At 45.3% G+C, this 21452-nt stretch overlaps 1 protein-coding gene across 1 annotated transcript in view; it reads left to right on the top strand.

Annotated features, from left to right (window-relative positions):
- Positions 1–8851: 8851 nt before the first annotated feature.
- The window catches only part of CTXND2 (cortexin domain containing 2), a 55417-nt gene continuing 42816 nt past the window's right edge, over positions 8852–21452 (top strand). Inside the window, exon 1 of the mRNA XM_078668489.1 lies at positions 8852–8959. The gene's annotated coding sequence lies outside the window, so the exon portion shown is untranslated. The remainder of the gene's footprint in view (positions 8960–21452) is intronic.

The raw sequence follows: 21452 nt of genomic DNA, 5'->3' as shown, positions 1-21452 counted from the left end.
CTGCTTCTTGCGTTGGGAAGTTTGAAAGCTGCAAACCCGCAAACCCACAAACCCCCCGCCCCGAAACTCACTCACTAAACTACACCCAAGCAAACCTGCATGATGCATGATAGGTAGTGAGTGAACAGGACAGTCCAACAAAGAACAAGAAAGGCAATGAGAGAGCCTTTGCCGAACAGGGCAGTCAGATATGGCTCTGTAATGTAGCCAGTGTGTCATGGGCCCCAATGCAAAAAAGGAAATGGCCCAACCTGACTGCTGCTTCAATCATAAAATACAGCAATAATCCAGGCTCAGTGGCCCCTCAGGCTTTGTGCCCCAGTGCCACTGAACTAATTGAAAGTGTGCTTTTGACAGAGTTAGGAAAGGCGACGACGGGGCGGAACATATATTTGAAACATACACGGGGCACCAAGAACCGACAGACAAGCATTAAAAGAGTTTGAGAGCGGACAAGCCAGACGGTGAGGGGGTCAGACACAGCCATGTACACACAGAAATATGGTAAGATGCACAAAGGACAGGTGGTAAGTCAGAGGCAGGCAGTGTAAAACAGATGCAAAAGGAACAAAACCAGTGGCTAGGTCACAGGACCAGTAGGAGCCAAGGCCGGCGCTGGGCATGCTCAGCTGCCCATGGGCCCCGCGCTCAGTTCACCAACATGGGGCCTGGCGCCAGCGTCTTCCCAGACCTGTGCCTCGCACCTATGCTCCAGCACTGCAAGGCCCAGGGGAAGGGCACTTGTCTTCTGGGCCTTGCAGGCATCTGTAGCTCTGCCAGCAATAGGGGAAGGCCCTTCGGAACGAATATGTAATGTTACAACGCGATCAAAATGATCGCGGTATGTAACATCGCAGTTTTTACTACGCAAGTCGTTACAACGACTTGCGCTGGAGGGCACTGGACCTAGGTGTATTAAGATTTACTATTCCAACACCAGTCTACGTTCAGTAGGGAAAGTGTTGGAATAGTAAATCTTACTATTCCTTAGGTTATAGCGCCCTCCAGTGGAAGTCGATGTAACGCTTGCGTTGTAATGCCAGCGTTCTAAATGCATCGCGGTGTAATCACTGCGATGTAAAGGATGTTTCCCCCTTCGGAACAATAGCAACTCCCACACTTTCAGCCCTTGATGAGCTGTGAAAGAGAAGCTTGTCGGTGTCTGGGAGGGGACATTGCTGCACAAGAGGAGTCCTGCCCATGCAGGTGAAAGAGATGCTTGTCGGTGTCTGGGAGGGAGACGCTGCTGTACAGGAGGGGTCCTGCTCCATGCAGAATCACCTTCAACTATTGGGATGCAAACAGGGGCGTAACACAGGCCCCTGCAGCCCCTACGGTGTGGGGGGCCCCAAGCTCCAGGGGACTCCCTCGGCACAGCACTCGGGCAGCAGCGCTCCTGATTGAGCCCGGAGGGGGCCCCCATGTGCTTTGCAGGGAGGTCCCCTCGAGTTTCGTTACGCCAGTGGATGCAAATAGGGTAGCCACCTTTCAAAGAGAAAAATCCAGGCCATTTGTTGCTGTTTTATATTATATTAAGTAGCACTTTAAAGAAAATCGTATGTATTCATTTGTAAGATGTTTAAGTCTTTACCTTAATTGTTATTCAGAGAGCGAACACAGCTCTAGAACACATTTAAATGTGTTTTCTGTTTATAATTGTGTTTTTGATTATGTACAGATAAGGGCTTAAAACAAAATGGTACAGAAAACTAACCAGCTGGCAACCCTAGATGCAAATAGCCTTAAATGAAGAATACAACCCATGTTTTGCCGTTTTGTTTACCGTAAAGCAACCCAAAGGTATTGGAGCGCTTTACATGAGAACCGGTTACAGTACACATTTTTTTTTTAGGCACAGGTAGATTTAGTGATTTGACCAGAATGACAGGATCTTCAGCTGACGCCAAGACTGGAACCTGGTTTCACAGCTGCAAAGTCAGCAGCTCTAGCCATAATGCCACATCCTGGTAAGATAGAGGGTGGCAGGCAGAAGACACATGAAAGCTCAGCTCTTTATGGACTTGTGGTTCAAACTGGACCTTGAGCTGAGCCAGAGTGTACTCCTTTCATGTCTATGTCTCGCATTTAACCTGTTTCAAAGTGCTGCCATATTGCTTGATCGGTGAACGAGGCACAGGGTGAGTATTATTTGCCCAGGGTCAAACAGTTTATCAAATTAGTAGACCCAGGACTGTAGTCCACAGTTTATCAAATTAGTAGACCCAGGACTGCAGTCCACTACTACTTGGTACAAAGGCTATATATTTACCGCTGTACTGCATTTAGGTGACTATTATATATGACTGATCACCTCTATTCTCTCAGGAAATATTCAGTACATTTAAAAAAATCTTGGTGACTAACAGTTTTTACATTGAATTATAATACTCTCAGTCTTGCCAAAAAGGCAGAAGCAGAACAATAAGTAGGTCCGCTGGAATTATGTGGCAGGGGAGGGTTAAATTAGGTGGCAGGGATGAGTAAATCATGCCCCAAGAAAAGGCATATTATGAAGCATAACTCAACACATTTTATGATAGTATTACTTCACTATATTGCCACTTTTGCACATTTTAACACTACCTGGGAATTAGTTGCACTTAACTAGTACCAGTTTAACATCCAAATGTAGCAATAAGCAACTAAAAGGTAACCAGTCTAGCTTTGCAAAGGATCTTTGGTTGTGCTGCAACACATGTCGTGTTATTAGGACTTTTGAACCATTTGAGCTAATAAAAATTGTTTTTGTTAATGCCTGCAGATTATACCGCAGATGATGGATTATGTGCCAAATGCAGCAAATCTATAATTATGTGAAAAAGGCAACGGCAGCACAATCTCATAATAGCAATGGCCCTGGCAATAAATTAAAAAAAGTTATTGCCCAAGAGCACACAATTTGGCGAAATAGGAGGCCAGGATTTAAAAAAACGTTTCCTGGTTCCATATCTCTAACTAGTCCACTAGCCCACAACTAGGGTGTCGGTGATTCTGATGGCAATGCGAAAGGGCTGCCCTTCAAAGGGAATCGCCACTCTGTATCGGCCCTGCTCAGCTTTAGAACATGGTGATTATTTCCATCATAAAACTGAGATTAGATGTTAAATATCCTAATTCCATGGTTAAAATGTAGCAGTTGGACCAGGTCCTGTGAGAGTGGAAGCTTAATGGACAGTATCCGTGGTACATACTGATATTTACCACTGGTGTTTCAAACCTTACAACTAGTTTATTCTTTTTGAATACCAGAGTTCATTTTCTAAACTTGTCGCACAAAATTTGCAATTGCGAGCCGTCAAGGCTTAGTCCAGGAGGTGGTAAATGGATTAGAACTCAAATCTACTATGAAGAGTAATCCCGCTCAATAAATTCCATCTCCAGCCGAGTTATCTTTGAACATGACCTGTTTTTTTTGGGGGGGGGGTCAGAATGAAACCCTAAAAATCTGCTATGTGACTCTTGGTTCCCCTGCTCTCCAATAAATATCTTCCGAAATCTCTTTTCACAAAATGTGTCTCCACATTTGCACTGTTTTTTCAAAGGCATAAATTGTCCTGTGACGTTATAATGGAAAATTGGCCACCCTACCAGGCTCTCGCAGCGATGGCTGGGGACCCTGGCTATGAGGCCCAGGGAAGGGCTCTCTCCTTCCATGGGTCTTGCAGCAGCAGACCATGGATGTGAAGCTCAGGACAGTGGGGCCTTGCAGCACTACATCATAGCTGTGGGGCCAGAGGATGGGACAACACTCCCATGGGCCTCACAGCTGTGGATCATGGTGGGGTGGTCCATGGGAAGGAACACCCTACCCCTGGGCTTGCAGTGCTACACAATTGTTGTCAAGCCAATAATATAGGACTCCCCTATCCTTGTTTCCCTCTCCTGGTCCTTGCAGTACTAGACCATGATTGCAAGGCCTAGGAGAGTGGAGGCCCCTACCCTATGTCACGTAGCCATGGTGCAGCATTTACAGGCCATGGGAATGGCCCCTTCCCCCTGGGTCTTGCAGCCATTCTTGTGTGCTGCAAGGCCCATGGGTTAGTGGGCTCCCTCCCCTAATCCTCTCAGCGATACACCGTGTCTGAGAGGCCAAGGAGGCGGGGGAGGGGAGCCTAGTGGGGACCCATTGAAACAGTCTCATATCTCTGTACCATGGCTTTGTTGCTTAGGTTGATGTCAAGATCCATGTCCTGTGATGTAATTTCCTGTGATTTCCTGTTACATGCATATTAGAGGGGCCTAACTCATTCCCTTTCCTCCCGGGCATAGCCATCGGTCAGGGGCATAGCCATCTGTAGGGCAGCTGGTACTGTGGCACTGGGCTCAGGGGTATTAAGTGCCCAATGTTCCCAATTGATCGGTTTATTTTACTGTGCAGCCAGTGGACAAGAGTGAGGAGGAGCTTTTACTTTGCACCAGGTCCCATGGCACCATTGCTGTGCTGCTTACCTCTCGTCCATGGGCATTGCAGCCATGTTCCAGAGCTGTTAGGCCTAGGAGAGGCTTTCCCTCCCCTGGGCATTGCAGCCGGCCATGGTTCGACACTCAGAGGAGGAGGGGCCAGTCCATGATCTTAGCAGAGCAGGAGTATTGGGGGCCTTTCTCAGGGGCATAGATATCAGTCGTGCAGCAGGTGCAGTGGCACCAGGGCTCATGGGTGTTGTTCTGGACCCAATGTACACAGATTATAGCTGTGTTTTACTATTCAAACACCACAAGGAGATGATGGATGGAGCGCTGAAACTTTTCAGACACTCACCCCCCAGTCACAGATCAGGGTTGAATCCATTGTTCTTTAGCTCACTTCGCCAGCCCAGTTCAGACCCAGCTATATGCAAATCAGCCTTGACCCTGAGCCTCATGGGAACAGTCCAGCCGGAACAGCCAAACCAGGTCCTCCCTGGACTGTAAACAAGCATCCTGTGTTTGCTTTGTTCGCCCTAAGTTGGCAGGGTATGCCCAGACGTGGGTCCTGTGCTCGGTACGCCACCAGATTCAAGCTAGCCTGGCTGATGAAGGGTGTTACCCCAAAACCGGTCCTAGGATGCTTGTTTCTGGTCCAGGAAAGAAGTGGCCGGGCAGTTCAGGCTGGACTGTTCCTATGGTGAACAGGGACAAGACTGGTTTGCATATGGCTGGATCAAAACTGGAATGGCATGGTGTGTGCAAAAAAAGATGGATTTAACCCAGATCTATGACTGGGAGTGAATGTTTGATTAATTCAGCATTCCATCCATCATCTGTTCTTTTTGTGTTTTACTACTCAGCATAATTTTCTTGCATCGGGCCCATGGTTACTTTACTATGCCACTGGTCCCTTCTCTCATGCACCGCACAACCATGATCCAGAGCTGTGAAGGTCAGGAAAGGTCCTTCTGCCCCTAGGCCTTCCAGCCATGGTCCAGTGCTGAGAGGCCCAAGGGAGAAAACCTGCTGTTCTGGTCCTTGCAGCACTGGCCCATGGCTGCAAGGCTCAGGGCAAGAAGCCCCTCTAAAGGCCATAGCTATCAATAGTGCAGTTGAACCATAGCCTCGTGGGGTCATGGGTCAAATGCGCCCAAATTATGGCTGTATTTTACTGTGCACCAAAAACTATACAAAAAGTAATGGATTGAATGCTTCAATTTATCTCAGCAACTGGCAATTACTCAGGCTGCATCCCACTCCATTATTATTTTACATATCACGCCACCTCAGTTTGGACCCAGCCATATGCAAATCAGTCTTAACTCTGCTCTAGTGGGAACAGTCCAGAGCGAACTACCAGGCCAGGTCCTCCCTCAGCCAGAACACAAGCAACCCAGGTCACGTGTCGCGCCTAGTTAGGGATCATCAGCCAGGTATAGCTTGGTTCCTGTGACACAGTGTGCACGAGACCCACATCTGGGCATAACCGTCCCACTTAGGGCGACTCATTAAAGAATACAAAAAAGTGAAGGATGGAACGCTTGAATCAGTCTCAACCACTGCTGAGACTGATGCCCCCTATGATAAATTGAAATCCACCAGAAGAGCCTCTCCCCAATTTGAAGACCTCTGTTTACATCATTTGTCTTTCTATTCCGTGCACTTCCGATTTGAGAGATTTTCCGTAGCTGATGAGGCACAGATATTTTGTTCTATATTGTTATATCCCTAGAAGTTCGATTGAGATTTTTTTGTTCTGTTTTAGACATGAAAATACTATCCCGGACGGCAAAATACTGCCCAGACACAACCCTAGAGGCCTGACCTCTCTCCCACAGGCCTCCAGCCATAGTCCAGCACTGTGAGGCCCAAGGAAATGGACCTGTTAGTCGGCCTGGCTCGCAGCTTTATTTAATTGCATTTAAACATGTGCTTTCTAGGTTTTGTTCGAAAAATCAAATGAGAGATGTATCTCAAATCTTTTAACTGAATCTGCATTGTGCCAATTTACAAAATGAAATGCACTCTGGAATCATGTAAGTGCCTACTAATTATTAGTATCAGAGCATTTAAAGGCTTCAGAGGACATTGATAGGAGGGTTGTAGCCATGGCACATGACATTATACCCTTTTAGCTTACATATGATTTATTCTGGTAGTTTTGGGTGTTTTTTTTAGTGACTAAGCTGATGCCTTTAATAGAAGTCAAGCTATTTTCAACTGTTTTATTTGCTTTCATATCATTTTTTGCACATACCCTATCTTGCACTGGGTATCTGGGGAACCATCTTGGAATTCTAATACACACTGGCCCCTTTAGGAAATTCTACATGTTGCAGCACACCTCACTAGGGCATGAAGAAATATGATCACATCATGACACCGTGAGACAACTCCACAGGTCCTCCTTTCCGGCCCGTACCATCTTCAAGCTCAGCTGCATTTTCTGCAAAGCTATCACAGTGCGTTAACAGTCCACACACCAGCTCGCTTCCCCATCACTCGTTGACTTTATACTTGTCTTTTTTGGGGAGTTTTAAATAGCACAAACTTGACCCGAAGGTATCGGGTATCAAAGCGATTCACATGAGCACCAGTCATGTTACACAAGGACACATTCATTTTTGTTTGGCACGGGGAGATTAAGTGATTTTGCCCAGAATCACAGGATGCTGAGTGGAATTGCCGAGACTCAAACCTGGTTCCCCAGATTTGAGATTGACCGCCCTAGCCCATTAGGCCCCATCCTCTCCCCATCATTGACCCAGTACAGTGCTTGCTGCTTTTGGTTTGGATTGCACTATATGACAGACACCCCTGCCTTCTTGGACGACAAGCTTGCCATATCCCGTGGCTTCTCCACACAACCGCAGCAAGAACACCTTCCAACGGAAGTAGAAGCAAATGTGCTAAAAAGAGAAAAAAACAAGAAAAAGTCCTTTCCAATCTATGCCCCTCGGATGTGGACATCTATTTTCATAGTTTGTAAAGAAAAGGAGGTAACCCCAACTATTTGTCCTAAATCGGGACTATTAGATCGATTGTAAAGATATATTTAGGAGTAAAGAATTTAAAATATTGGACCTTGGCAAACAGCGTGCTATGTTAGAGAAATCACAATGTGTAATTCCTAGAATTACAAGAAACTTTTGCCATGATAGAATTTATCATTGTTTTGACATTATAAAATGGTTCTTTTTGTCTTAATGAACTCAAAAGACAAGATCTGAAATGTAAATTTTGTTAAAATTTGAAAATATGCAATTACATGAAAAACGATTCTTGATATGAAGTAAATAAAATTGTTTAGTAAAAAGGACTCATTTTTGAGTAGCATATTGTTACACATTGTGATTTGCCTAACATATTATGCTGTTTGCCTAGGTCCAATATTTTAAATTCTTTACTCCTAAATATATCTTTACAATTGACTTCTATTTCCATATCCCTCTGGACAGCCCAAAGTCAGCTCCAGTTTAGAAAACAGCGAATACTCAACTTAAAAAAAAATTATGATGCAGTCACAATCCATAGACCATCTACTGCTCCTATCCCATGTTGACTGTCATTGACCCCATACAGTGCTTAGCAGTCTTTCTGCTTAGTTTGCGTTTGCGCTATATAAATACTGCATACACATATAGGTATCTATAGCACTAATCTGGAAACAAATTGTTAACATTTGATTGAACTTATAAGTTTTGGAGAAATCGAGGCCAAAGATTTCCATCCAATGTGACCAATATAATGTATTTCCAGTCAATTGAAATGTTAAATATATGAGTTTATTTTATCAGTGTTAATATTTATGTTTTTGTTTTAGTGATGTTTGCACCAAGGAAGTTGCTTCTTACAAAGTCGCTGAATAGTCAATTGATGGCACTTCCTAGGATGTCATTTTCTGTGATTTTAGATTTTATGCAAATTAGGGGGTCCTCAGAGATTCCTTTTCTGCCTGGGGCCCCCAAAGTCCTGGAACCGGCCCTGGTAGGAGCATATAAAGGCGCACAGACCGGTATGAAGGGGCAAGATAAGATTAATTCCATGGACTGGGGTGGGGGCTTACATGTGAGACGCAAAGAGGGCGGGGGCTGAGGGCAGGAGGTGCAGTGAACTGCTCCTGCCTTGAGCAGGACTCGCAGAGGGGCAGAAGTAAGGCGGGCAGAGCAGGGGGGCAGAGCAGGGGGCAGAGCAGGGGCGAAGGGTGGAGCCGGGGGGGCGCAGGTGGGGAGGGGGCAGGACGGCGGCGAGGACGCGGGATAGATCGGCGGCCGGAGGGAGGAGGAGGAGGCGGCAGAGCGAGCAGGTGACGAGGACTGGGACAGTGGGCCCGAGGCGACAAAAGACGAGGAGAGGAGGAGGGCAGAACCCGACTGTCCGTGAAGAGGGGACTCGAGAAGGCAGGCACAGGAGGGGACAGACGCTGGAGGAAGGACTGAGCTCCAGGACAGAGCAGAGGGTCGGTGCACCCGGCCACCGGCACAAGGGCAGCCGCAGCAGGGCCGGGGGTCCTTTAAGAGAGCGGGGGCACGGCTCGACACGGCGTCTGCAGGTAGGTCTGTCAGCAAAGCGCCTAGAAGTGAGACGATCGCCAACTGTACACTGCCTAGTGTGCACACGTGTCATGCATATGCTTTGTGTGTGTGTTCTGCACACATACTTGGTCTGTCTGGAACACGCACACGTGTGCAGTCCGTGCCTACATGTCCTTCCTGTGCCGTCTGTATTGGTTATCATAAGTATCCTCTGTATGCATTAATATTCCATCCATGCATCTATAGAATGTGTGTGTAGATGTGGTCTGCCTGCTCTGTGCACATAGTTATCTTCGTGTGTGCAGTGTCTACATCTGTGAGTATATCGCCTAAGTGTATGTTATCTGTGTGCTGTGTGCGTATGTATGTTAACTGTGGTTCACCTGTACATATCAATGGCATGTTCGTTGCTTCTTGGCTCCCTTTGTTCATATCTTATTTTCAATTCACATGTATGTTTTCTGCCTGCATGCTGTATCTACATGTAATCTGGTTAAAATATACACATTCCTATCTTTTCTATGCACTGCCTGCACACAATACCCTCCACCTGTCCTATGTCTGGCGTCTGCACATGTGATTTACATGAATGTATCATGTCACAGATGTCTGCCCCCTGTCTCTACACAGGAGCAATCTATGATTCACATGTACATATCTGCATGTATCCTGCCTTTACATGCAGCGTATCTGTGATAAACACACACATATTCATATTTTCTACTTGCTGTCTATATGTATCTGATATTTTATGTAAGTTCGGCGTATAGATGTAGTGCTATGTGTATATATGTCTCTTTGCCATACCTAACCTCTAAAGTCACACATTGATTCCACAAAGTGGCATCTTCCTCAAATAAATCTCCATTTCGGGTCTTTCGGAGACTGGCGGGTGACGGATGAGGGAAAAATGCAAGCTATTCAGAAAACCTCATTTTCTTTTATTACTAGATCAATAAACCCATTTATAGCTGATGCTCCCTCTTATCAAGAGAAGCACCCATAGGTGCCGAGAGCTGCACACTCAGGGCAGAGGAGGGGGTTTTGGTGGAATGAGGCAGGATGTGGGCCTTGGTGGGGGGGCAAGGTGTAGAATGATGGAGAGCAGAGGGGAGCATTGCTTTGGCCTCACTGAGGACTAGTACTGATATTAAAATAGAGTTCATTTATACTTCACACACAACTAAATCTTTTTTGTTCTTTGTCCTTTTCATTACAAATATCATTATCTTCCAGCACCTAGCTCAATGAGGTGAACATATTTTAGTTTTTTTTATTGGCTTGCTGTTTAACCTGAGGTTCCTTCATTTTAGGTATTTTACGTTAATATTGTTACCAATGTTTAAGAGGTAGAAGCAGGCAGGCAGAAGAAGTCAATTTTACTTCTTACATTTCTATAATTTAGAGAAAACGATCCATTAGAATAACTATTTCTAATTAGAATAAAAAATTTCACTTTCTCAAAAATCGAGATCTCCAGCTGCACCAACTTGGGTGTGAGTGGGTCAATTTCGCTTGTTGTGTTTTTCTTATGTTGATTTGTGTCATTCTTGACAGCTCATCTAAACCTTCCCTTTTAATTTGCAACTGAAGTTTTATGTTCGGAGTGAGTAGCTGACAAGGATCTATTTTTCCCTGATCTCATGTTGCGTTTCGATTATGAGTAGCTTACACAGACACTTACTCAAAGTCTCAGATTGTGACCTAACAGGTCAACGTGGGTCTTCCCACCATGTTCATCTGGTAACATATTATGTCTGTGCAGCTCACAAAGTATTGTTTGTTGTTGATCTTCAAATAGGTGTGAGTAGCGTATGCCGTTCTATGTTTTTAAGGTCTTGCTCACCAGGCACATTTTAGCTCTCTGTAAGCGAAAGGCTCTTATGGACCAGGGTAAAAACATGCAGTGGGCATAGAACCCACCCACTGCTTACCACAGGTTGCATTTATTTTCAATCTACTTTACTTGCTTTTATTTGATGACTTGCCATCATCTTCTTGTGATTCACTCTCTCCTGGACTATAGCTTATTGGCCATCATTTTGATTGACTTACTGGCATCCTACAGCCTCCTCGCATTAAATGAAGTACTTTTTTCTTTTCCATTAAACACTCCATGAGGGTGCATGTGTTTTCTTGCTTTCTCTTGTGTTTTTCTTCCCTCTCAAAATACCCCCGCCTGTTGTTTCCTCTTTACCTACTTTCCACCCTCTCCCCAAATCCTACCGGAAGCTGCTATTTAAGTGCATAAAAGATTTTAACTTTCATTTTTTTTGGAGGGTTCTGGGGCCGCCATTTGCTGCCAGGGCGATCCACCCTATCTCTGCCCTCAACCACTTCTCACCCGGGCTATTCCACACAAAAATAAGCTTTTTGCACTAATAAAATGTCTTTCTTTATTTTTGGATTTATCAACCCAAGTCGCGTCTGCCATCTTGGATTGGTAAATAAATGTAAAAAAAAAAAAGAAAATGGCGTCTTCCTCACTTAGTGGGCTGTCACATGTTCGGAGTCATACATAGCCATGCGTCATCCCACATGGGCGCCCCTATGGAATGAGGGGTGGCCACATAGGAATGCTTTTTTCCCCTCTCTTTTATCGGGCTGATGCTTCGCAACACCAGCAAAAAGCATTGGCAAAGAAAATAGGTCAACAAGGCGAATCCAATTGGCTTTGTCTTAGTGCTTGTTAGTTTTCTGAGAGTGACACGCTCAGTGGAGTGTGTATGCCCAGGCGTGGGCCCCATAGGTCTCTGTGTTTTAGGGCCCCAAGCTACATCTCAAACATGAGGCTTTTCAAGTCTGTATGTGTGGAGGGATGTTGAGGGACATCACATTTCTTGTTTTTCTCTGTGTTTGAGCATTGAGGCATGGGGAGCATGGAATGACATGTCTCTTGCTGCTCTGCCCCACCTGCTGCATTGCCATTAAACTCCCTGTTTGAGAGGACGTGTGTGGTAAGTATTGTGAATGTGTGTCATCCTCGCGAGACCGCCTCAAATGTCTGGATATTCTCAGCGGCTTGGCAAGAGGCCACTGTAATCCTGTCTCACCATGGTCACTTTCTTAAACACTGTCACTTGATCGCGAGCAGAGGGCAGGGGACCCTTTCAGCTGTCGCTGGCAGGCATGCACACGCCATGCGGGGGACCCAAGGATATATATGGCTGTGTATGGCGCTTCAGTTTTGGTAGGCTGCGGGTTTATTTATTTATTCAGTAAAGTGCATTCAGAGTTGCCCTGGGCGTGACAGGCCCATACCTCCTTGATGCAAAAAGAACTGTTGATGGACAGAATGCAGAACAATGTCATACATTCACCCCAGTACAGAGATCTGGGCTTAAATCCATTGTTTTTTTTGCTCACCATGCCATTCCAGTTTGGACCCAGCCATATGCAAATCAGTCTTGACCCTGCACCCAATGGGAATAGTCCAGCCCAAACTGCCAGGCCAGGTCCTCCCTGGACTGGAAACAAGCATCCTAGGACTGGTTTCGGGGTTTCACCCCTCTTCAGCCAGGATAGCTTGATTCCAGTGGCATGGAGAGCACAGGACCCACGTCTGGGTATACCCGACCCACTCGGGGTGACAAAGGCAAAAAACGCAATGCAATGTGCAACATTCCGTCCATCACCTTGTGTGTTTTGCATACCTCCTTGAAGGCACTTCCCAACTGTTCCCCAGAAACAAAGAAATCCTCCCTTATACCTGAGGTGTGTGTGACTCACTCACCCTTAGTCCCACCAGCCTTCTAATCGATTTCCAAACCCGGCCTGGAACTCAGAGGACTAATTAATCCACTCCAGGATTCTATGTTTGATCTTGTGGTGGCAGGTTGGAATCCTGGCCGGCCCACTCAGCCTTTCATCCTTCCTTAGTCGATAAAATGAGTACTATTGAGTTGGCCGTGAAATAAGCATCTGTTAATCGGTACAAAGACGCTTCAAAGGTGGAGCCAGCACGTTACAGATCCGCACTTAGGGGCAGATTTACAAGCCCCTTGCGCCACTTTTGCGTCATTTTTAACATGGGGAAAATGACGCAAAAGTGGCGCAAGGGGCTTGTAAATCTACCCTTTAGTTTTGTGTAGCGTCTATAAGTGCAGTCCTCTAGGCGCTTGTGTTCACTAGACATCAGTTTGAAAGGCACTTGCGAAAGAGGCTAACTAATTCTCGAAGGCCAGATATTATATTTTCACAGTAGTCTTAATATATCCCGAAGGGCCCATGATGATATGGAACTGTAACTTTTGTTGCTAGAAACATAATTTAAACGATGTTTTTGGAGGCAAAACATGGCAAGTCACCTGATTTTTATCAGATGTGGAAAGTGGGTATAAATTCTGAGATCTTGTGATCTCAGGCCTGATGTCCTGCGAACAGAGGCTGGAAGAGCTGCAGCCCCGAAGACGGGGGGGGGGGGGGGGGGGTGCTGCGGTGGGGGGAGGAGGGAGACGGGACGCGGGCTTGCAGTCTGCTTTGGTTTTCATCCGTAGGTGCAGGCAGATTCTGCGCTGTAGTGAAGTCTGCCCCGATGGCTGACACTCGGAGGCGGACAGTCCCCCCAGGTGGGCCCCGGGCACCCCCTGGGATCTTCCTGCCCTGGGGGGTGCCAACCTAGGCTGCGGCTGCAGCGATGCCCCCTGCTGGCGCCTGGCTGCCTGCTCAGTTACCTGCCGCGGAGCGCGGGGTACCTGCCACCCCCGCAGCACGGGCTTCAACCCCCCAGCCCCGGGTCCACGGCCTCCGACCCTCAGCGACCTGCCTGTCCCAGCCCCGCCGGGAGCCCCGCGGCCCCTGCAGCGGCGCCGGCGGTGAGTGGAGGGGCGAAGACTGACTGATGGACTCCAGAGGATTGGAAAAGTGAGACGAGAGATTCGGAAATTGTGGGGGGTTGTGATTGTGATTACTGTGTATTCGGTTGTGGGCTGGTGCACAGAGATTTTTGGGGGCTGCCCTTTTATCCCTTCCATTACCCTTTTTCTTTCCTTCTTCTATTTCTAATTTTCATTATTTGGGATTTTTCGTGTTCTTTCTATGTTCTATTTCATATCCCTTTTATTGTCAAATGCACGTTCCTTTTCCTCGCTTTTAATGATTTTGCTAACCGTTCAAAGCAGTGTGTGTATATATATATCTCTCATACTGTGGTATTTCATGGGTTCACTCCCTCCATTTCTGGGTAATCCCCAGATACATAGGACTGCGGTAGCTCTCCGAGTCCCTGGGTCCCGCCTCACAGCTCTTGGGATCAGCACAAACCTAGTGCTACTGTGGTACCCGGGGTAATTCTTGGGTTCACACTCGACTGCCTTAAAGGTCCTGTTGTTCCAGACATACACGAGGTGGCTGTTTCTTCTGGATCCCACTATTGCCAATTCATTAGGAGCCCCAGTCCGGTTCTCACATTAGACGCTGTCCTGTGCATAATATGCGGAGCAGGACATTAAACAAACAAAAATACCAATGAAAAAGGGTGTTACAGATTGTAATCCTATACAAGGAATAAAGTCAGGGCTGGGATCCTCTCTTTCATGGCACCACTTACTCCCTAGTCACAACCCACATTAGTTGTGATTTTACGTAAGGTAGATTGGGTGAAATGTTCCTCCCTAATTGCAGGGCTTAATCAGATTCAGAAGTATTTTATTTCCAAGAAATATGTTATTAAAGAAATATTACACACTTGTTTGTCGCTCACTCGTTTACAGCCAACTTTTGTGTTCTTCACTCGTTGGCTACCAGTTACGAAAAGATGTCTGTTCAAGGCGATTTATCTGTATCATAAAGTGTTAGACCCGGCATCTTTTGGCGTGTTTCCCCTGTCTTTTTGCTTTCTGACCTCCTGGTTTTGATGGTGTGCTGGTCTTCGTTTTTGCTGGTTTACTGTCTGCACACTTTTTCATTGTTCAGTGATAAAGAGCAAGTGCTCCCACTGGAAATTGTGTTATGATTGTTTTTCCATGATTGCGATATTTGATTTACTAGTGATTCTTGTAGTGTTTTCTTTGTATTACTGAGTGTTATGTGCAAATGCTTTACACATTGCCTCTTAGATAAGCCTGACTGCTCGTATCAAGCTACCTTTCATGATTCGCTCCCTGTGCTCTCATGCCTACCACCAGGGGGCCGAATTGTGGGACTTTCCAGTATTCTAATAAGCTTCCAGACCCTACCCTTCATGCATATATTGACCTCCAGCCATTTGGACGTTACTTGGAAATTGCCATCTATTCCCAATCCATGCAGGGTTTTTTGGAAGCCACCCAGCTCATGCTTGAAACTCCATTACCTAGAATTCTCTGTTCACTGCTTCATCTCCAAGGGCCAAGGAAGGGTGGAGGAATTCAGCTCAACTGTTGCTGGCTGCTGCTAGCCTGCTCACACTGGATGCATGTGATTACTGGTAGCTCCTTTCAGTCCAGCTTTGGTCATTGTAGCTGTGTTCCAGTGAGCCCAATCCTTCTTTCCCGAGCTTCTGATATCCTTATTTCCTGAGCATCTGATATCCTTGTTTCCTGAGCTTCTGATATCCTTGTTTCCTGAGCTTCTTATATCCTTGTTTCCTGAGCGTCTGATATCCTTGTTTCCTGGGCGTCTGATATCCTTGTTTCCTGAGCGTCTGATATCCTTGTTTCTTAAGCTTCTAATATCCTTGTTTCCTGAGCTTCTGATATCCTTGTTTCCTGAGCGTCTGATATCCTTGTTTCCTGAGCGTCTGATATCCTTGTTTCCTGAGCGTCTAATATCCTTGTTTCCTGCGCTTCTGATATCCTTGTTTCCTGAGCGTCTGATATCCTTGTTTCTTAAGCTTCTAATATCCTTGTTTCCTGAGCTTCTGATATCCTTGTTTCCTGAGCTTCTTATATCCTTGTTTCCTGAGCGTCTGATATCCTTGTTTCCTGGGCGTCTGATATCCTTGTTTCCTGAGCGTCTGATATCCTTGTTTCTTAAGCTTCTAATATCCTTGTTTCCTGAGCTTCTGATATCCTTGTTTCCTGAGCGTCTGATATCCTTGTTTCCTGAGCGTCTGATATCCTTGTTTCCTGAGCGTCTAATATCCTTGTTTCCTGCGCTTCTGATATCCTTGTTTCCTGAGCGTCTGATATCCTTGTTTCTTAAGCTTCTAATATCCTTGTTTCCTGAGCGTCTGATATCCTTGTTTCTTAAGCTTCTAATATCCTTGTTTCCTGAGCTTCTGATATCCTTGTTTCCTGAGCGTCTGATATCCTTGTTTCCTGAGCGTCTGATATCCTTGTTTCCTGAGCGTCTAATATCCTTGTTTCCTGCGCTTCTGATATCCTTGTTTCCTGAGCGTCTGATATCCTTGTTTCTTAAGCTTCTAATATCCTTGTTTCCTGAGCTTCTGATATCCTTGTTTCCTGAACGTCTGATATCCTTGTTTCCTGAGCTTCTGATATCCTAGTTACCTGAGCTTCTGATATCCTTGTTTCCTGAGCGTCTAATATCCTTGTTTCCTGCGCTTCTGATATCCTTGTTTCCTGAGCGTCTGATATCCTTGTTTCTTAAGCTTCTAATATCCTTGTTTCCTGAGCTTCTGATATACTTTTTTCCTGAACGTCTGATATCCTTGTTTCCTGAGCTTCTGATATCCTAGTTACCTGAGCTTCTGATATCCTTGTTTCCTGAGCTTCTGATATCCTTGTTTCCTGAGCTTCTGATATCCCTGTTTCCTGAGCTTCTGATATCCTTGTTTCCCGAGCTTCTGATATCATTGTTTCCTGAGCATCTGATATCCTTGTTTCTTGAGCTTCTGATATCCTAGTTTCCTGAGCTTCTGATATCCTTGTTTCCTGAACGTCTGATATCCTTGTTTCTTGCGCTTCTGATATCCTTCTTTCCTGAACTTCTGATATCCTTGTTTCCTGAACGTCTGATATCCTTGTTACCTGAGCTTCTGATATCCTTGTTTTCTGAGCTTCTGATATCCTTGTTTCCTGAGCTTCTGATATCATTGTTTCCTGAGCATCTGATATCCTTGTTTTTTGAGCTTCTGATATCCTTGTTTCCTGAGCTTATGATATCCTAGTTTCCTGAGCATCTGATATCCTTGTTTTTTGAGCATCTGATATCCTTGTTTCCTGAGTATCTGATATCCTTGTTTTTTGAGCTTCTGATATCCTTGTTCCCCGAGCTTCTGATATCCTTGTTTCCTGAGCTTCTGATATCCTTGTTTCCTGTGCTTTTGATATTCCTTGATTTCTAAGTTATAGTTATTCCTTGATTCCTGAGCTATAATTATTCCTTGTTCCTGATTGGAACTGCTTGCAGTGCCCTCTTGACTCCTTGATTCCAGAGCGGTAGCTAGTTCTTGTTCCTTAATGAACACTGCCTTCAGTGTTTCATTGATTCCTGTTCCTGAGCTGTAGCTATCCTTGTTTATGAATTAGCAACTGCCTGTAGTGTTACCTTGATTCCTGTTCTGGAGCTACAATATTCCTTGTTCCTGAATTAGCACTGTCTTTAGTGTTATCTTGACTCCAGACCCTTAGCTATTTCTTGTTTCCTTGATTTCTGAACCAGTACTATTTACTGCACTATTGAATCCGCTCTCCTGTATTTCCCTTGTCCCAGTTCCTTCTTTTCTTCCCATTACCTCTGATTCATTCCCTAGTTTTGGGTCTTCCTGTTCTATTGTCTTGCTTCTAGTTTCCTTGTATGTTTGCTTGCTTTCTGCCAAGTGTGTCCTTGTTTCCCTTCTTTCCTGTTAAGCACTCTTCCTTGTCAGCTCCTTGTCTATTGTGGCTGTGTATTTAGTTCTACGCCCTTGCTGTTACCGCCTTGCATGTTCCTGTTTGAGCGTCAGGATCCGTGGGCACAACTGACAACCTTGGTGGTGTTTCTTGTTCACTGTGAGTATTGCCTTGTTACTTTTATAATATTACCATAGGTATCAGCTCCACAGGCTCTGCCTTTGCATGTATGTCCTATATGTGGGTATTTGCAGCCAGTATCTGTAACAGCAATTGTGGGAGAGTAACTTATTGAGCCTCAGTCTTACAGTGTGGAGCTCCCGGGTGCTTTACCCCACATTCTCTTTATTGTTAATATTGTTATATATATGTCTTGCCCATCTGTCCTGGGTATAGATATTCTGAGTGCTAAATTGCCTATTAAGTGCCTATCTTTCTGAGTCCAAGCCATCTTGTTCCTTTGTGCATGCTTCCCCTTTGGATCCCTTTTCTCCTCTGCCTTCCCTTGTGATCCTGGGCAGCGCTGTACTCCTCTTTCTGCTTACATTTTTTGTCCAGTCACCAGTCCTTGTCCAAATCCCTGACTGTGTCCCAGACATAGTCCTGGACAGTCCCTGACACTACCAAGGGGGTGAGCAAGGGTTATTTTAGAAGGGTAACTCCTTTATCCTGACTAGGAAGAAGTGTCCCGCCAACCAGAGACCCCCATTTCTAACATAAAGCTTTTACTTGGTAATATGTCTAGCCACCTTAGTTCTCATTTCAGCTGCTATATTTTTCCCTAAACTCTCTGTTCAAGGATGGCCAATCTCCTTTCAGTTGACAGGTCTCCTAGAGCTCGAAAGGGTGGATGTACCTTCTCATACAAATTGAAGTTTGGAGAGCTCTTTCCTTGGCACTTTGTATTGAAAGTTGTGTTCCGAAATCTAGAAAACTCCTAATTCGCATATATTTAATTCTGAGTAGGACTATTTGCTTTCTTCCAGTTTGGGCTCAAAGCGCGGATGCACTCTACCTGGCTGATGCTGTGCTTCATAAGTCATTATCATATTATATCCTGTTATAAAGCTTATTATGTATCTTATTATCATTTTTACAACTTTAATGAAATCTGCTTGTTAATAGCTCTTCATAAATGAAGTCCAATGCCCAGCCTCGGCCCGTGCAGGTAAGAGCGGTGGGGTTGGGGGGGGGGGGGGGAGGATTTTGACGGAAGATGACAAGGTATAATTTTCCTCGTCATCGTATGTGGAAATCCCCCCAACTCCCCTTACCTGAACGGGCCGTGGCTGCCAATGCCTCTGCGCATCCAACTACTTCGTCCTTAGTTGGAGATGCAATACAGCGCCTCACTAGTCATGTCATTTTTGATAGCATAGGGCACACGCCTTGACAAAACCACTAGAACTCGTCTTTGAGTGCTGTTAGCAAACCTAGTTTTGCCAAAATGCTTAAAAAAATGAAAGCGGGGGACTGGCAACAATGGCAGTCGAGGATGGGTGGGTGTAAAAGGAAGTGGCAACTGAGGGGGAAAAGCAGCAACATGTGACCAGCTGGGAAGAAACAAGGGCAACGGAGGGTGAGTTGGATCATTAAGCAACAATGGCAATGTACGGAGGATGTGCTGGAAAAAGCAATGGAGAGAGGACTGACAGGGAGGCACTAAGCCACAACAGAGTGAGTATGAATGAGCACTAAGTGACAATAGAGGTGTCCTGAATAGAGGGCTGGGGTTTGTACCAATGAACATGCTGAATCATTGCAAAATCAGGCAGGAACTAGCGGCCTTCTTCAGGAACATTAGACTAAAGGTCTTCTTTGAAGGCAAGGAAGAAAGAAGTGATCAAGCTGGCGATACATCTTTACGCCTAAATGCATCTTTTACACCCCCTATTGCAGCACTACCACTCGAGGTGGCAACCTTTGAACAGGCGGTCATCCATGATTTTGAAACCTTGCAGAGATCGGAAGCACAACCATTTATGAATCTTACCAACACCGAAAAGGAAGCATTACAACAACTTAAGGAGAATGACTCAGTAGTCATAAAACCAGCAAACAAAGGGGGCGCCATTGTCCTACAGGACAAAGTAACCTACACCAATGAATGCCTAAGTCTCCTATCTGATGGAAGGAATTACAGAGTCTTAAACAGAGACCCCACAGGGGACATTGCCAAGGACATTGCGTCTTTTGTATAAGAGGGTTTAACGAACGACTGGATTTCGAAACAGGAAGCTGACTTTCTCACCGAAATTTGTACCCTTCACACCGGACTTCTGTGCACTGCCTAAAATCCATAAGCCAACACGTCCTCCCCCCAGCAGAGCAATTGTTTCGGGAGTAGGTTTTGTATTAGAACCCTTATCACAATTTTGCGATTTCTTTTTCAAACCCTTAGTTCAAAAGTTACGGCCCTACCTACAGGATACACAAGACGTTTTTAATCTTATCCAAGAGGTGGTCTTTGACCCTAATCAAGACTTTCTGCTGGGATTGGACATCAAGGCCCCATACACAAACATTCCTCAACAAGAGGAAGAGATCCTATTTGAAGAAGAATGGCCAAACCAAATTCCAAGAGCCTTTATCTTTAGTCTGGCGGAGATAGCCCCTACGTCGAATTTGAGGGCACATTGTACCTACAGACCCACAGAACATCAATGGGGAGTACTTTCGCCCCCAGATTGGCGGGGTTGTATGTAGGGTCATTTGAGATAACCAATATCTACAAGGAGGACAACCCATGGTCTAGCAGCATAAAATTGTGGTGGAGATTTATAGACGATGTCCTAGTGATTTGGAGAGGCGATGAGGACTCTGTCAAGGATTTTTTGAAGTGACTCAATAGCAGGAACCCTCTATTACATTTTACATCTACAATAACAAAAACAGAATTGCTATTTCTGGACTACTAATAGAACCCAAAAACGGAAATCTCTCCACACGGGTCTACCATAAGCCTATAGACAAAAATTCCCTCCTCTCCTTTGAAAGCTTCCATCCTAAGGCGTTATGGGAAAATCTACCGGTGGGGCAATTCTTCCATCTCCGGCGTAACTGCATTGACATTACCACCATCCACCAGGAATCTGACCTTCTGACAGAAAAACTACAAAACAGGGGGTACCCCAGAAGAGTAGTAAAGAAAGCTAAAAAGAGAGCTGTCAACACCAACATGGGACAATCTTTTAGAAAAAGTAGCAAAGCAGACCATGAACAAACCAGTATGTGTGACCACTTTTAACACAGCCTCGCACCATATCAAAAGACTCATTCTAAAAAGAACTGGCACATATTGAACTCAAACTGATTGAATGTGGAGAAACCATTGTTCTCGTTCAAGAGAAGTGCAAATTTAAAGGATATCCTGGTTCATACTAGACCCACTGTCAGAAAACCGACAGATACACAACATCCAGGTGCACTACCTCCGGTCACGGGACACACACGATGCGGCTCATGCGATGTATGTCATCTAACCAAAAACGCAAAAAGTATAGAAGTGGGCCTACAGTCTGCCTGGGAACAAAGGGCACATACAAAATGTAATTCAGACCATGTCATCTACCTCATCACTTGCCCCTGTCAAAAGTAATTTGTGACCATGACAACGTGGAGGGTGAGAACACGTATAACGGGGCACAGGAGCACCGTTAGGTGCAGGAAAACCAATACCAAGCTGACAAGCCATTATCTGGAAAATAACCATACGGAGAATGACCTAGCGTGGACCATATTAGACAAACCAAAATTCTACTCTTACTCGGGTGACAGAAAGAGATCACTCCTACTC

The sequence above is a fragment of the Lissotriton helveticus genome, chromosome 12 (assembly GCF_964261635.1).
Source record: "Lissotriton helveticus chromosome 12, aLisHel1.1, whole genome shotgun sequence".
Lineage (NCBI taxonomy): Eukaryota > Metazoa > Chordata > Amphibia > Caudata > Salamandridae > Lissotriton > Lissotriton helveticus.
The sequence above is the reverse complement of the archived record's forward strand: the minus strand, read 5'-3'. Positions and strand labels throughout refer to the sequence as shown.